The sequence below is a fragment of the Panulirus ornatus genome, chromosome 67 (assembly GCF_036320965.1).
Source record: "Panulirus ornatus isolate Po-2019 chromosome 67, ASM3632096v1, whole genome shotgun sequence".
NCBI classification, from domain to species: Eukaryota; Metazoa; Arthropoda; class Malacostraca; order Decapoda; family Palinuridae; genus Panulirus; species Panulirus ornatus.
Window position 1 is genome coordinate 9,690,941 of NC_092290.1, and position 15,826 is coordinate 9,706,766.

Genomic DNA, 15,826 nt, shown 5'->3' on the forward strand with positions numbered 1-15,826 from the left:
CAGAACATGCACACTTTTACACCAATAGTTCATTTATCAACAACTAACCAGACAAGAAATCCATTAATCAAGCAACAGGTAGTAAACACCACAAATTATCAACGACACTATTCATACACATCAAACCATCATGACAACATCCCAAAACTACATTCATGGATCTGATTCTCACCTCTAATTTCTTCTACTGTAACAGTAACTTCACCCTAACTGATTCACGTCACAATACTCATACACTCCTTTTTACACACCACATCTTTCTTCTGAAAGACCCCTAAAATAGGAGACATCAACCAATGGTCTCTTACATAACAGCAACAGACTAAAGTTGTTGGAGGAGCATTTATGATGAGTATCACTTGCAAAAATATCAAAAGCAAAAATGGGTATGTTTAAAGGAATAGTGGTTCCAACAATGTTATATGGTTGCGAGGTGTGGGCTATGGATAGAGTTGTGCGGAGGAGGGTGGATGTGCTGGAAATGAGATGTTTGAGGACAATATGTGGTGTGTGGTGGTTTGATCGAGTAAGTAATGAAAGGGTAAGAGAGATGTGTGGTAATAAAAAAAGTGTGGTTGAGAGAGCAGAAGAGGGTGTTTTGAAATGGTTTGGTCACATGGAGAGAATGAGTGAGGTAAGACTGACAAAGAGGATATATGTGTCAGAGGTGGAGGGAACGAGAAGTGGGAGACCAAATTGGAGGTGGAAAGATGGAGTGAAAAAGATATTGAGTGATCGGGGCCTGAACATGCAGGGGGGTAAAAGGCGTGCAAGGAATAGAGTGAATTGGAACGATGTGGTATACCGGGGTTGAGGTGCTGTCAATGGATTGAACCAGGGCATGTGAAGTGTCTGGGGTAAACCATGGAAAGTTTTGTGTGGTTTCGGCGCATTATACATGACAGCTAGAGACTGAGTGTGAATGAATGTGGCCTTTGCTGTCTTTCCCTAGCACTACCTTGCGCACATGTGGGGGAGGGGGTATTCATTTCATGTGTGGCGGGGTGATGACGGGAATGAATAAGGGCAGACATTATGAATAATGTACATGTGTATATATGTATATGTCTGTGTGTGTATATATATGTATGCGTTGAGATGTATAGGTATGTATATTTGCGTGTGTGGACGTGTATGTATATACATGTGTATGGGGGTGGGTTAGGCCATTCTTTCGTCTGTTTCCTTGTGCTACCTTGCTAACGCAGGAGACAGTGACAAAGTATAATAAATAAATAAATAAATTGCAAAGGAAAGTGAGGAAAAATAACATGAGAAATGAAGAAATAACTAAGTTAGTGATTTTAGTGGAGAATTACAGAAGTAATGGTCTAAATTTCCTGCCTTTGTTTAAATACCCAGCTAACTCTTTGTATCAACAATATTTTCTACTGTAATAAATTGCCCTGAAAGAACCAAGTGGTCTGTTTGAATTTCTTCATAAATCCATGGACAGTAAACAGTTCTTTAATAGATGTTGGTATAGAGCAACAAGAGAACAACATGAAACTGAGCAAGGAACTTCTTAAAAAACATATAAAGAAGTACTGTAACAGTATATGTGCAGCTGATAAATTTAATAAAATGACCAAGTCCATGGGTGATGCAGACAGCATATATAAATCTAAGAATTTTTACAATAGTACTGTATACATCATAATGGTATCGAGATAGTACTTGTTATTATTCATAACAAGGACTTTCATATATGCAAGCCCTCTGGAGCCTTCAAAGCCAGCAAAACAACATCTGCACACTTGTTATATCTATTTCTCTGATTTTGTTGATAAAAATCACAAAGCATATATATATGTATCTTGATCTGAGAAACATCACGACTCACTTTTTTGCAGCATCAAATATAAAAAGTTATGTACTTGTTTTAGTTTGACATGTAACAAATATACAAAATAAGAATCACTTCTATCTAAATAGAGCAAAATTCAACATGAAAACACTTCAGGTACTCACCTACGGCCTAATTCCACTTGGAAATACCTTGGACAATGCTGGTCATTTCCATCTCTTGTTCATGACCTGTTGATGCAATAAAAAACTCTTTCACTGACTTATTTCCATTGAGAGATGGATAATATTCTTTCATACACTCAATAATCATATAAGACTGTACATGAAACTGAAATCAACGAACATTTACAAAAGCTTCAGAAGTAGCATGATCTTAATTTATTGTCAGCTTTAAAGCACAGTAGTACATTAGCTCTTACTTAACAATTTACTTTAATACTGTACCTCTGTCACTACAAAAAAAAAATTAACACAAAAACACACCTCTGTATTCCACATCTACTGTTTCTGAGGAACAACCCCATGTCTTAGTACTAAAACTAGAGTAACAATCTGGAAAGTTAAGTGTTATGAGACTATCAATTGCAAGTACCTGTTATTTACGATATGTGGATACTGTATCACAACTATGCTAAGTCAGTATTTGTTGAACATAACAAATATGTATAACATTACATTTTGTAACATGTCCAGGAATCTCTGAAGGAATTTTCATCCGGTTGAGCACATACAGAAACAATCATAAAATCATAATCGCTAATATCTACTGTACCTATCTTTCCCAACATATGTAATAAGTCTCTTGATCAAAAAGTGCACTAATTAGAATAAAGTATCTGAATGTCCCACAAACTTTTTATTCATGTCATTTTTTTATGTGTGCGTTGGTATACATCTTAACCTTAAGTGCCCTTACCTATGGGGTATGCGTTCCTATCCAAAGGCTTCATTAAAAATATATCTATCGATTTCCCAATAGAGGTATTCTGTACCTTCAGTGGGACGCAAATTGTAGAAATATCGACAAAAAAAAAATAACTATCATGTTGGTCTGTGCTCCCAATGCTCAAGTTTTGATTCTGGCCTGCAAATACACAATAATCTGAAATCATATCAGCAGACATATACTGTACAGCATTACTCACTGACGGACATGAGCCTATCCATTTAATCACAACCCAAATACATTTCTTCAATATTTCACTATAGCACGCCATGGAAAGATAAAACCCCCAGGCAGATTTTTGTCATGATCTTACCCAACTTCTTTGGAGTTTTCGTCATTAAGAACACACCTCACACTTCAGCAAGCCTCCCCGTATTCCTTGGCGTATCAAAAAATGCGAAATTCTCTCTTCTTTTCCTCGGAAGAACGAAATTTCTTCCTAAAAACAGTACCTTATGCCATCTTTATTGACACCAAAATACCCTTTAAGCAAGAGACGAAAGTGTACACGGATAATATTGACAAAATTAGTAGCTGATAACTCACATACTCGACTGTAGTGCCGCATACAATAAGTAGATGGCGTTGTATGCACAAGACCACAACCTAAGTCGTCTGTATTTCATGTTTTCTGGTGTTCCAGTGATGATGGAGATGTATTTTAGTTTTTCCCACATGAGGCAACATAATAATTTAAACTTAAGATCTCCAACATTTCCAAATTTTCAATCAAGGGAAGTTTGATTCATTGGTAATGGACCATTATAACTGAAGTTCTGAAGCTTAAAAATTGCGAAAGTACAGCACTCACCCTTCAGAATATACGGTCCTAAAGGGTTAAGTGCCAAGTGGTGAAGGCAAGTGCCAAGGAGGTGTTAATGGGAGTAAGGTCAACGTTAAGTAATAGTAATATTAAATGCTAGATAACACAGGTCAACGTGTGGTAGTGGTGATAAAGATGTCATGTGGCGGGAAACAGATTTTCAAAGCGCCAGCCGGTGTGGTGAGGGGCATCAGAAACAGCAGATAAAATAGACATATCAGCACCTAATCTACCATATTCAAGCGTTATTTCCTTTGTCAATCATTCATATTCTCACGCCAACAGTGCTCAGAATCATTAACCTAAATGAACGAGAAATATAGAGCTAAGATATCCATTACACATTCTAGAATATATATATATATATATATATATATATATATATATATATATATATATATATATATATATATATATATATATATCCTAGAGTACCAGAATACTAGGAAAAACTAGAGAAAAAGTGACTAACCGATCCCTACCGGTGTAATAAATGCCTAGGTTGGTCTCCCGGAGCGTCAGTCGTGGAGCTGCGGTTGTAGAGTGTGGTTGTCGTACTCGCTCCCTCCCCCCGTGCCCGTTGCCTTGCTCGCTATTCGACACAAAACCTCATTGCAAATGAGCTTCAATTTAGTCGTGGACTGAGAGTACCAGTGCAAAGCGAGAATGGTCCAACAATAGTCTCTCGTCCGTGGACAGTTTTATTGTTTTGTAAAGACCTGCAAACGTAGAGGATTTATTTTTTTTTTTTTTTAGTACTACATCATCGTCTCTCGCTTCTTGTATCGCTCCCTGCCCTCGCCACTGCCATTCCTGCTGGACACTTCCATCGTTACTGCCTTCCTGCTGGACACTTCCATCGTCACTGCCTGTCTGCTAGACACTTCCATCGTCACTGCCTTCCTGCTGGACACTTCCATCGTCACTGCCTGTCTGCTAGACACTTCCATCGTCACTGCCTTCCTGCTGGACACTTTCCAACGTTACTGCCTTCTGCTGGACACTTTCCAACGTCATTGCCTTCTGCTGGACGCATTCCAGTCACTGCTGGCCTGCTTGACACCAACGTCACTGCTGACCTGCTGGACACTTTCCAACGTCACTGCTGGCCTGCCAGACACTTCTAACGTTACTGCTGGCCTCACAGACACTTCCATCTCTACTGCCTGCCTGCTGAACACTTACAACGCCACTGCTAGCCTGATAGACACTTCCATCTCTACTGCCTGCCTGCCGACCAGACACATCTGATACCACCGTCTCTCCCCCCTAAGACATTTCCTCGCCATCATCTCCGTGGTGGAAAATTTCCGTGCCACTGACACCCATCTGCCCTCCGCCTTCCACCACCACCTCGGCACCACTTCACCATTCATCCACCCACCGCCCAACACTACCGCCCAGACGCCGCCCATCGCCAAGCATCCCCGCCCACGGGTTCCTCCGTCGCCCGCAACCCAGCATCGCCGCCCACTAGACCCTCAGCCGCCCACCTGTTGAGCTCAGGCAGCCGGCGGCAGCGGTGGCGGTGGAGGTGGAGTCAGCCCGCCGTTGCCGACCATAGATGTGAGGCGTGTGTGGCCCAGGATGTCCCCTGTCAACCCGCACACTTGCCAGGTACGCTGTCAACACCCACTACACACCTAGCAGGTGAGGTCATATGCCGTACATGTTTAGCTGGGAGGCTGTCAACCTCCACACCTTCCAGGAATGCTGTCAGTTCATACCATACATATATATACATATATATATACATGTACATATGTATACATGTCAAGTAGGCTATGCCCCGTCCCCTAGACACATAACTTGTCAGGTAGTCAACCCCTTACATACATAGAAGGGGAGCTGTCATTCCTTACCTATCCAGTATGTAGGCTGCCAACCTCCTCCTACACACCTGTCAGGTTAGCTGTCAACCCCTGCATACCTGTCCCTGTCAGGTATGCTGTCAATCCCTGCTTACCTTACAGGCAGACTGTCAACCCCTGAATACCTAACGGGTAAGCTGTCAACCCCTACATACCTGCCATGGTGGCTGTCAAACCCTGTTTACCTAGCATAGAGACTGTCAACCTTTATATATATATCTAGCAGGTACGCTGTCAACCCCGAAACCTGCCAAGAAAGCTGTCAATCCCCTTGCACACTTGACAGGCACACTGACACCCACCCCCTTACATATGTAGATGGTTGGCTAGCAACCCTTACACACCTCCTAGCTGGTAAGCTGTCAACCATAAACACCTGCTAGGACGTCTGTCAACCCCAGCACGCCTAGCAAATAGGATGTCACTCCTAGCGGGTAAGATGTCAACTATACACTTGCCAGATAGGCTGTCAACCCTGATTAACATTTGACAGTTAAATTATCCACCACCATATACAGCAGGTATAATTTAAAACCATCACACACCTGACATTTATCCTTCAAAATCTTACATACCTGGTGATTAAGCTGTCAAACCTACACACCTGGCTTGTAAATTGCCAGCTCATTATACACCTGAGCTGACCCCCTGACATATGACACGTATGCTGACCATGACACAACATGGCATGGTATGCTGACCTGACACATGACAGGTATGCTGACAATCGACATACAATGGTAGGTATGCTGACCCCCCTGACACATGACAGGTATGCTGACCTCGACAAACCATGACAGTTATGCTGACCCTAACACAACATAGCAGGTATGCTTACCTCGACACATGGCAGTTATGCTGACCCTAACACATGACAGGTATGCTGACCGTAACACAACATGACAGTTATGCTGACCCCGGACACAACATGGCAGTTATGATGACCCTAACACAACATAGCAGGTTATGTTATCCTGACCCTGATTCCGTACGTTTTTTTTTTACTGTAAATGCTTGTGTGTGTGTGTGTGTGTTACCGGACCTCGTCTGCATGAGGTTCAGCCGCGAGTGAAAAATCACTTTTGCAAGGCTATATATATATATATATCATTGGGAGAACATTCTCGTCAAAGTCCTTCCTCCATGAGCCCATATATCCCTGCTACTGGAAGGAGCGCAATCCTGGCCTGCAGGAGCCTTTATATATAGAGAGCCTGAGTAAAGCCAGGTTTATTTCACAGATACTGGTCCTAGATTAACAATAATAATGATATATATATATATATATATATATATATATATATATATATATATATATATATATATATATATATATATATATATATATGAGAACTTTACATGATGCTAGGAAATCGTGAAAGATACAGGCTTTTATTTACCTTCTGTCATTTCATCCATACACTGGTGCCTTTTTAACAATAACGTAATAAACAATAAGTTAATAACGTTGACATATAATGTGCAACAAAGGCTCGCAATGCGCAGTTAAACTGCAATAAATAAAACCAACTTGACATCTTTGTAGCCAAGGCGAGAGACATTATTATATAACTTTAATTTTTAAAGTGAATTCGGACGGATTAAGTGGTCTCTACCTGTGAGAATAAATGAATTATTTATTTTCCTAAATGAAAATCGTGAGCGTGTGTGTGACAAGGCTTTAGTAATTTAGTGTCACGAGGCTTTTGAGAAATTAGAAATAGAACTAGGCTAGGACAGTGTACTGCAGTCTGCATCAGGTTATGGCATAGTGGGCGAACCAATGTAAACCTTTCGTTTTCTAAGTTACTAGTAACTTATGCTGTCTGTTACTAGTAACTTTCATTTCTTAAGTAACTTGTAAACGGTCGTTAGATTTGTCCTAGAGGTTATTTGAGTTGGCAACGGGGATTAGACCAGAGCAAAGTGTAATAAAACATGGCGACGGATGACCGAAGAGTTGACGATCAACCATAGCAGGGTGAGAGGCCTACTGCTATTACTATTACTATTACTATTACTACTACTACTACTACTACTACTACTACTACTACTGGTGCTTTACCAGTAGCTCAAGAGAAAATGTAGATTCGCTTGGCGTTTCTGTATCTAAGTCTGAGGGAGTGTCAGAAAGGGAGGGAGAGGGAGCGAAAGAGGGGGGTGGTGGTTAAAATCTCTCTCTCTCTCTCTCTCTCTCTCTCTCTCTCTCTCTCTCTCTCTCTCTCTCTCTCTCTCTCTCTCTCTCTCTCTCTCCCAGCACACAGAGCAAAGGCCGGCCACCCATAGCACTACCACCAGAGCAGCGTATCATTCATTCCCTCCCTCCCTCCTCCTTACCCTCCTCACACCCCCTCCCTCCCTCCCTCCCTCCACACCCCTCCTCCTCCCTCCCTCCCTCCAAGCAAGCAAACAAACAAGAACAACAACAACAGCAGCGATGGCAGCAGCACAGAGAATGAACAGCACAACAGCAGCATTCCACACAGACACCGCAGCATCACACAGCACAATTACCGCACTGCAAGGCACAGTGAGAGCTACACACACACACACACACACACACACACACACATACGCACACACACACACATTCACACTCATACAAACACACACACATACAAACACACACACACACACACACACGTACAGGGCTGGTCAGTGTGTGTGTGTGTGTGTGTGTGTGTGCTAACGTACACAGGAGTACCGACACGTTACATACACAAGGTTAAGAGACGGAGGCAACACGAGCGCTGTACACACTCGCCCCGTAACACGCAGTTAGCAATCACGTAGAGCAAAGCCTTAGACTTGCCTAGCCCCCCCACCTTGGAAGAGAGAAGAGTTGGGGGTGTGTGTGAGACATGCTCACGCAACCTTTGAAGCGTCTTTAGAATCACTGATGACGTGGGAGAATGGCCTATTCTTCGAGAGATGTGTGTGTGTGTGTTTGTGTGTGTGTGTGTGTGTGTGTGTGTGTGTGTGTGGGAGGGAAGGAGGAGGGATAGAACAACCAAGAGACCACATAAACATGAAATCAAGCTAGAGGGAGCAGTGAGGGAGTGGGGTGGCTTACGGGTTTAAAACTCCCCTCCTCCACTCCTCCTCCACTCTTCCTCCACCACTCCCTCTCTCGTACAGCATCACAGCATCATTCCCCTCCACCTTTCCCCTACCACAGCATAGCCACAGCATCATCGCCACAGCTGCTGTACAAACACCACAGCATCACGGGGGTGGTGTGTGGTTCGAGATGGTTTAGAGGGGGAAGTGGGGGAGGGGGATTGTGGTGGGGGGGTGAGGAGGAGGAGGGGAAGCAGCGCCACGTGAGGAAGGGAAGGCAAGAGAGAGAGAGAGAGAGAGAGAGAGAGAGAGAGAGAGAGAGAGAGAGAGAGAGAGAGAGAGAGAGAGAGAGAGAGCAAACGACCTGTTGCGTCGCTCCGCCCGGTAACTATGGCAACATCCCACCCCTGGCCTCAGGTGTCGCACGGCGAAATTTACCGGCGGCTGGGTGAGTGCAGGTGAACCGACGCCGCTCAGGTGTGGAGGGGGGACCAGGCTGGGATGTGGAGGGGGAGTGACTGGGGACGGTGGAGGGGTAATGGGGACGGTGGAGAGGTGATGGGGACGGTGCAGGACTGGAGGAGGGGGAATGGGGCCTGTGCAGGGGTGATGGGGTAATGGGGACGATGCAGTTGTGGAGGGGTAATGGGGACGATGCAGTCGTGAAGGGGTAATGGGGACGGTTCAGGAGTGGAGGAGGGTAATGGGGACAGTGCAGGAGTGGAGGGGTAATAGGAACGAAGCTGTCGTGGTGCGGGAATGGGGACAGTGCAGGAATGGAGGGGTAATGGGGATGGTGCAAGAGAAGAGGGCCTCCACTTCCACAACACAGACCTCTACAACTTTCTCCTAAACAGAATAACACGTGAAACACTGCGAAGACATCTTATAACCTCACCACACACTGCGAAGACATCTTATAACCTCACTACACACTGCGAAGACATCTTATAACCTCACCACACACTGCGAAGACATCTTATAACCTCACCACACACTGCAAAGGCATCTTACACCCTCACTACACACTGCGAAGACATCTTATAACCTCACCACACACTGCGAAGACATCTTATAACCTCACCACACACTGCGAAGACATCTTATAACCTCACCACACACTGCAAAGGCATCTTACACCCTCACTACACACTGCGAAGACGTCTTATAACCTCACCACACACTGCGGAGACATCTTATAACCTCACCACACACTGCCAAGGCATCTTATAACCTCACTACACACTGCGAAGACATCTTATAACCTCACCACACACTGCGAAGACATCTTATAACCTCACCACACACTGCGAAGACATCTTATAACCTCACCACACACTGCCAAGACATCTTATAACCTCACCACGCATTGCGGAGGCATCTTATAACCTCACCACACACTGTGAAGTCATCTTACAACCTTAACCTCACCACACATTGCGGAGACATAACCTCACGGAACTACATGTCAAGACACTACCCACCTCAGCCAGTGGGTATGGGAACTGATGAAGCGGCTCCACTCATCCACAACCCCTTCGCTGCCATCTGCAGCAGGCTCTTCACCTCAACACCACCTGCCACCGAGCCCCGACAGTCCTACTGGCACAGTACATGAAGGCAACAGATGGTTACACAAGCCCTTTGGGGGTAAAGCCCTCCCCCCCCCTCTACCACAGCCATTGATCTATGTACGAAACTTTGACGAAAGGACTTTTTTTTTTTTTTTTTTTTTAGATTTTTTCCCCCTGCGTTGGCCAGACACTCCCCTCTCCTCCCATTTCTCTCCCTCATCAGCGCTTCCCATTCCTCAATCAACCAACCCAGCTGAGTGAAGGGGGACATTCCCAGTGTCTCCCAAAGTACAAGAGTCAACAGAGACATAGTCTCTTGTGTCTGTGAACCTACCCACAGCCATCCATCCAGCCAGCCAGCCTTCCCCTGGCTTCGTGAAAGTTCGTGTGCTCTGGCTGGCTTCACCCTGTTAAGGCAAGGTCCAAAGACAAGACTCCGGGCAGGGTTGGACATCCAAAGACCATCTCCAGCGCGCGCGCGCGCCAGGGCGGGCCTGGCCCTACCCCTTCCTCTCCTCTTACTACCTCGCCTGCTCCCCAAGACTTGATTCGTCGCCTCCTAAAGAGAACACCAACTCTCAGAAGCCCTTATCTTCCACTAACTTCTCTCAAAAACACTCTCTCGACCTGGCCAACCACAACGTAATCAACAAAGCCGCCCACATCCTTCCAAAAAAAACCTTAGGTTTCGGGAGAAGTCTCATCTCGTGGCCCTGCAACGCTTCCTCAGTGAGGGTCGTCGGCTGACGCCTCTACTACCTCCTCCTACCTTCCTTCCTTCCCTCCTTCGGCGTCCCACAGGGGCCCGAAGATCCACTGGGACCTTTGTGCTTCCCCCTTCATCATAACTGTCGCCCTTGGTGGATCCCGTCTGCTCGACAGGGGAGCATTTTTCGCCTCTTTACCTTCTGCGCGAGTGCGGACGACAGCTCTCGATTTCCTCGTCCACCAAAAACGACCATAAAATGCTCCTAGAGCTTGGACCATGGCCAGGATGAACGTCAACCATTGCACGCGCACCACACGAGACCGTGGAGACATTGCACATGCCTCTCCTTCCACCACGGCGTACCCCAGCCTCGTACTGACCCCGTGCCCCAGCCTCGTACTGACCCCAATGGCACACACACCCACCCAAGCCTCTTCCAATCTGTTCCAAGTTCACCAAGCCTCACAGTGCCGCTGTAGACGAAAGACTTAAGATGGCATTTAGTACACGTAAGGAACCCTTTGTCAAATCCCCTTAGCCATCGTCTCTGTATTCTCCGTACAGTCAAGATTTGGCAGCTCTTACACCTGAGCTTAAGGACACAAATGCACTTTCCATTCTACCCAAAATCACCTATTACTTCCCCCATGTGCTCCTCCTTATCCATCACAGAACCGGACCTAATTTAGACGGGTTTCAGCATCAGAAGCTATGGACACCACCGTCACCTCCTGCTACGAGAGATCTCTCTTCCCCAGGTTGCAGTTCGGCATCAGAACCTAATCAAGCTACATCCCAGCTTGTACATAAAGCTCCATCTCGACTACTGCAAGGATCGCCAGTGATTATTACTCTACTGCTGTGTTTACGTAGAGACTTATCAAGTTTGATGGCTCCGGCACTTCCATTTTTTCCTCCAAACACCTCAACTGTCTGCATTGTTGTCATTTTTCTCCATACATCTTTTCTGCCTTACAGCTGCAGTTGATTGAATAACCTGTTTACCATTCTCCTCAAACACACACACACACACACGAACAAGCAAGCGATCACCTTCTCAAAGCCGCGAAGTATAATGACCTCCCACTTCAGCCTGACGGAGAGAACAAGGGGACGGAAATAGCGCCCAGGGGCTATTGACGGCGTCTTGGGGTGGTGGTGGAGGAGGAGGACGGGCCAGCCAGCGTGGCCAACTGTGTGCCCATCATTGGTTAATAGAGTTATAACGGGAGGCAGACTAGATACCTTGTTATTGGGGGAGGGCCATTTTGGGTGGCCTCTGCCAGTGGGTGTGAACACCACCCGATGTTGGATGGTTTGATGTTAATAGCAGTGGCGAGGACGCTCATCGCGCCATGGTTGTGGTTTACTCTGTGGTGGTGACAGTCGAGGTGTTTGGGCGCGTCATGTGGTTGAATGGTGGGGGAGTTGTGTGAGGGATGGTGGTGTTGATCTTTCTGCGACGCCTCGTAGTATCTCGGTCGATGTTGCGACACTCGTGAGGTTGGGTTGGGCTGTCGACAGGGACGTGGTGATGATGTGGTAAAAGGGTGGTGAGAGTGTGGTTTTTCTTATACCTGTCAGGTCGAATGCGTCCAACGTCCTCTTACAAAGGAAGTCTCTTAACCCCCCACCTTGGCCTTCTGCGGATCATAAAAGCTCTGGCGTCCTTAGCCGGCAATAACAACTTAATTGGCTCTATTTTGGACAACTGTAGACATACCCAACCTGCCTCTCTCTCTCTCACCGAATGATAACACACCACTCTGACCCCTTTCCATTCTCCCATGAACGTTCCTACATTTTCGTATCGTCAGGTTGAAAGATCCTTTCTTCCTTCCTTCCTCTGGAGGCGAGTGAGACAGGCAGAAAGGATGATATCCGTACTCATGTCCCACAGGAAACTGCCTCGGAGCTTGCGCCTGTGCTTGCTCGTCTACATCCTCTTCCTCAAGAATGCCACTTTTCCTTTCTGTAGGACACGTACACAGGGCTCCCACACAATCCTCTCCTGACCACAGTGTAACACGGGCCCCACACAATCCTCTCCTGACCACAGTGTAACACGGGCCCCACACAATGCTCTCCTGACCACAGTGTAACACGGGCCCCACACAATCCTCTCCTGACCACAGTGTAACACGGGCCCCACACAATGCTCTCCTGACCACAGTGTAACGCGGGCCCCACACAATGCTCTCCTGACCACAGTGTAACACGGGCCCCACACAATCCTCTCCTGACCACAGTGTAACACGGGCCCCACACAATGCTCTCCTGACCACAGTGTAACACGGGCCCCCACACAATCCTCTCCTGACCACAGTGTAACACGGGCCCCACACAATGCTCTCCTGACCACAGTGTAACACGGGCCCCACACAATGCTCTCCTGACCACAGTGTAACACGGGCCCCCACACAATCGCTCTCCTGACCACAGTGTAACACGGGCCCCACACAATCCTCTCCTGACCACAGTGTTACACGGACCCCACACAATCCTCTCCTGACCACAGTGTAACACGGGCCCCACACAATGCTCTCCTGGCCACAGTGTAACACGGGCCCCCACACAATGCTCTCCTGACCACAGTGTAACACGGACCCCCACACAATGCTCTCCTGACCACAGTGTAACACGGGCCCCACACAATGCTCTTCTGACCACAGTGTAACGCGGGCCCCACACAATGCTCTCCTGACCACAGTGTAACACACACGGATCCCACACAGTGCTTTCCTGACCACACTCTCCTGACCACAGTGTAACACGGGCCCCCACAGAGTGCTCTTCTGACCACCGTGTAACACGGGCCCCACACAATGCTCTCCTGACCACAGGTAGCATCGGCCCAGGGCCTTAACCAGAATGACGTAGTGTGCACTCTGTTGCACACGAGGGTGACGTCAGCGGATCACATAAAAGGGTCTGGTGAACTTCCCCGAACGACCTTCCAGCTGGAGCTGCTGCTAGCAACAGGGGGCGCTCCTGAGAGAGGCCGACGCTCCCCAAGACCCGTTTACTTAGTTCCGAGGTCTTCACACACACTCGGGAGAGCTCCTAGTGTCTCCTCCTCCTCCAGCAGGTGTTCCTCCTCCTCCTCCAGCAGGTGTTCCTCCTCCTCCTCCAGCAGGTAGTTCCTCCTCCTCCTCCTCCTCCAGCAGGTAGTTCCTCTCCTCCTCCAGCAGGTAGTTCCTCCTCCTCCTCCAGCAGGTAGTTCCTCCTCCTCCTCCAGCAGGTAGTTCCTCCTCCTCCTCCAGCAGGTAGTTCCTCCTCCTCCTCCAGCAGGTAGTTCCTCCTCCTCCTCCAGCAGGTAGTTCCTCTCCTCCAGCAGGTAGTTCCTCCTCCTCCTCCAGCAGGTAGTTCCTTCTCCTCCTCCAGCAGGTAGTTCCTCCTCCTCCTCCAGCAGGTAGTTCCTCCTCCTCCTCCTCCAGCAGGTAGTTCCTCCTCCTCCTCCTCCAGCAGGTATTTCCTCCTCCTCCTCCAGCAGGTAGTTCCTCCTCCTCCTCCAGCAGGTAGATCCTCCTCCTCTTCCAGCAGGTAGTTCCTCCTCCTCCTCCAGCAGGTAGTTCCTCCTCCTCCAGCAGGTAGTTCCTCCTCCAGCAGGTAGTTCCTCCTCCTCCTCCTCCAGCAGGTAGTTCCTCCTCCTCCTCCTCCAGCAGGTAGTTCCTCCTCCTCCTCCTCCTCCAGCAGGTAGTTCCTCCTCCTCCTCCTCCAGAAGGTAGTTCCTCCTCCTCCTCCAGCAGGTAGTTCCTCTCCTCCTCCAGCAGGTAGTTCCTCTCCTCCTCCAGCAGGTAGTTCCTCCTCCTCCTCCAGCAGGTAGTTCCTTCTCCTCCAGCAGGTAGTTCCTCCTCCTCCTCCAGCAGGTAGTTCCTCCTCCTCCAGCAGGTAGTTCCTCCTCCTCCAGCAGGTAGTTCCTCCTCCTCCTCCTCCTCCAGCAGGTAGTTCCTTCTCCTCCTCCAGCAGGTAGTTCCTCCTCCTCCTCCAGCAGGTAGTTCCTCCTCCTCCTCCAGCAGGTAGTTCCTTCTCCTCCTCCAGCAGGTAGTTCCTCCTCCTCTTCCAGCAGGTAGTTCCTCCTCCTCCTCCAGCAGGTAGTTCCTCCTCCTCCTCCTCCTCCTCCAGCAGGTAGTTCCTCCTCCTCCTCCTCCAGAAGGTAGTTCCTCCTCCTCCTCCAGCAGGTAGTTCCTCTCCTCCTCCAGCAGGTAGTTCCTCTCCTCCTCCAGCAGGTAGTTCCTCCTCCTCCTCCAGCAGGTAGTTCCTCCTCCTCCTCCAGCAGGTAGTTCCTCCTCCTCCTCCAGCAGGTAGTTCCTCCTCCTCCTCCAGCAGGTAGTTCCTCCTCCTCCAGCAGGTAGTTCCTCCTCCTCCAGCAGGTAGTTCCTCCTCCTCCTCCAGCAGGTAGTTCCTCTCCTCCTCCTCTTCGTCTGTACCTAAAGCCACAAGGGTACTTGATCCCCTGGTTGGTACATGGGTCCACAAGTCAAATGGGATTAAACTAGTCTTGGCGACTGAGGTTCGATTGCTTGGGATTGTCATGTGAAGATTGTTAAGTCACCCATTACTCTTCTCTCTTCCATTGTAGCCAGTATATGTTCTCCAAACTCTCTCTCCCTCTCTCTCTCTCTAACTCAACTCTTCTTATTCTGGTACCTTTTTTTTCTTCTTTTATTTTGAAATACTTTATTCCTTCCTGAATGTGGTTATCAAATTTAAATAAGACATTCTAATTCTAGGCTGATATATACTGTGAATAGTTTCAACCATTCGTTTTCCATGTACTTCAGTGCGTCTCTCGTGTTTGCCCAGCAGGAATTTTGTCTAATTTACATTCGACGATTGTAAATCAGTTTAGGGTGTATCAACACCCAGGTACGTCACAGACGCAAATAGATTCTTTACGTTATTTTCCTTGATATGTATAAGGAGGCCTTTCTACCACTTTGTCCATTCTTCATCCCTTCATTTATTTTGGGTTAGAATTATATCAACCATGTCTCAGACACGACATTTGAGTTTGCCTGGGTCCCCTTGTAA

General features: G+C 47.4%; 1 protein-coding gene and 1 long non-coding RNA gene across 5 annotated transcripts in view; one reads left to right on the forward strand and one right to left on the reverse strand.

Moving 5' to 3' along the window:
* The window catches only part of LOC139747127 (uncharacterized), a 39,792-nt gene that overhangs the window by 22,216 nt on the left and 1,750 nt on the right, over positions 1–15,826 (reverse strand). The window contains exons 1-3 of one of the 4 annotated variants that reach the window (XR_011712322.1): positions 3,069–3,446; positions 2,726–2,893; positions 1,972–2,037 (exon numbers count right to left, since the gene is read on the reverse strand). This is a non-coding gene — a long non-coding RNA (uncharacterized lncRNA). Of the gene's footprint in view, positions 1–1,971; positions 2,038–2,725; positions 2,894–3,068; positions 3,447–15,826 lie in introns of those variants that run through there. The other 3 variants (XR_011712321.1, XR_011712319.1, XR_011712320.1) reach the window with 3 other exon arrangements.
* Positions 4,116–15,826, forward strand: part of LOC139747126 (serine/threonine-protein kinase SBK1-like) — a 44,391-nt gene continuing 32,680 nt past the window's right edge. Inside the window, exon 1 of the mRNA XM_071659043.1 lies at positions 4,116–5,195. The gene's annotated coding sequence lies outside the window, so the exon portion shown is untranslated. The remainder of the gene's footprint in view (positions 5,196–15,826) is intronic.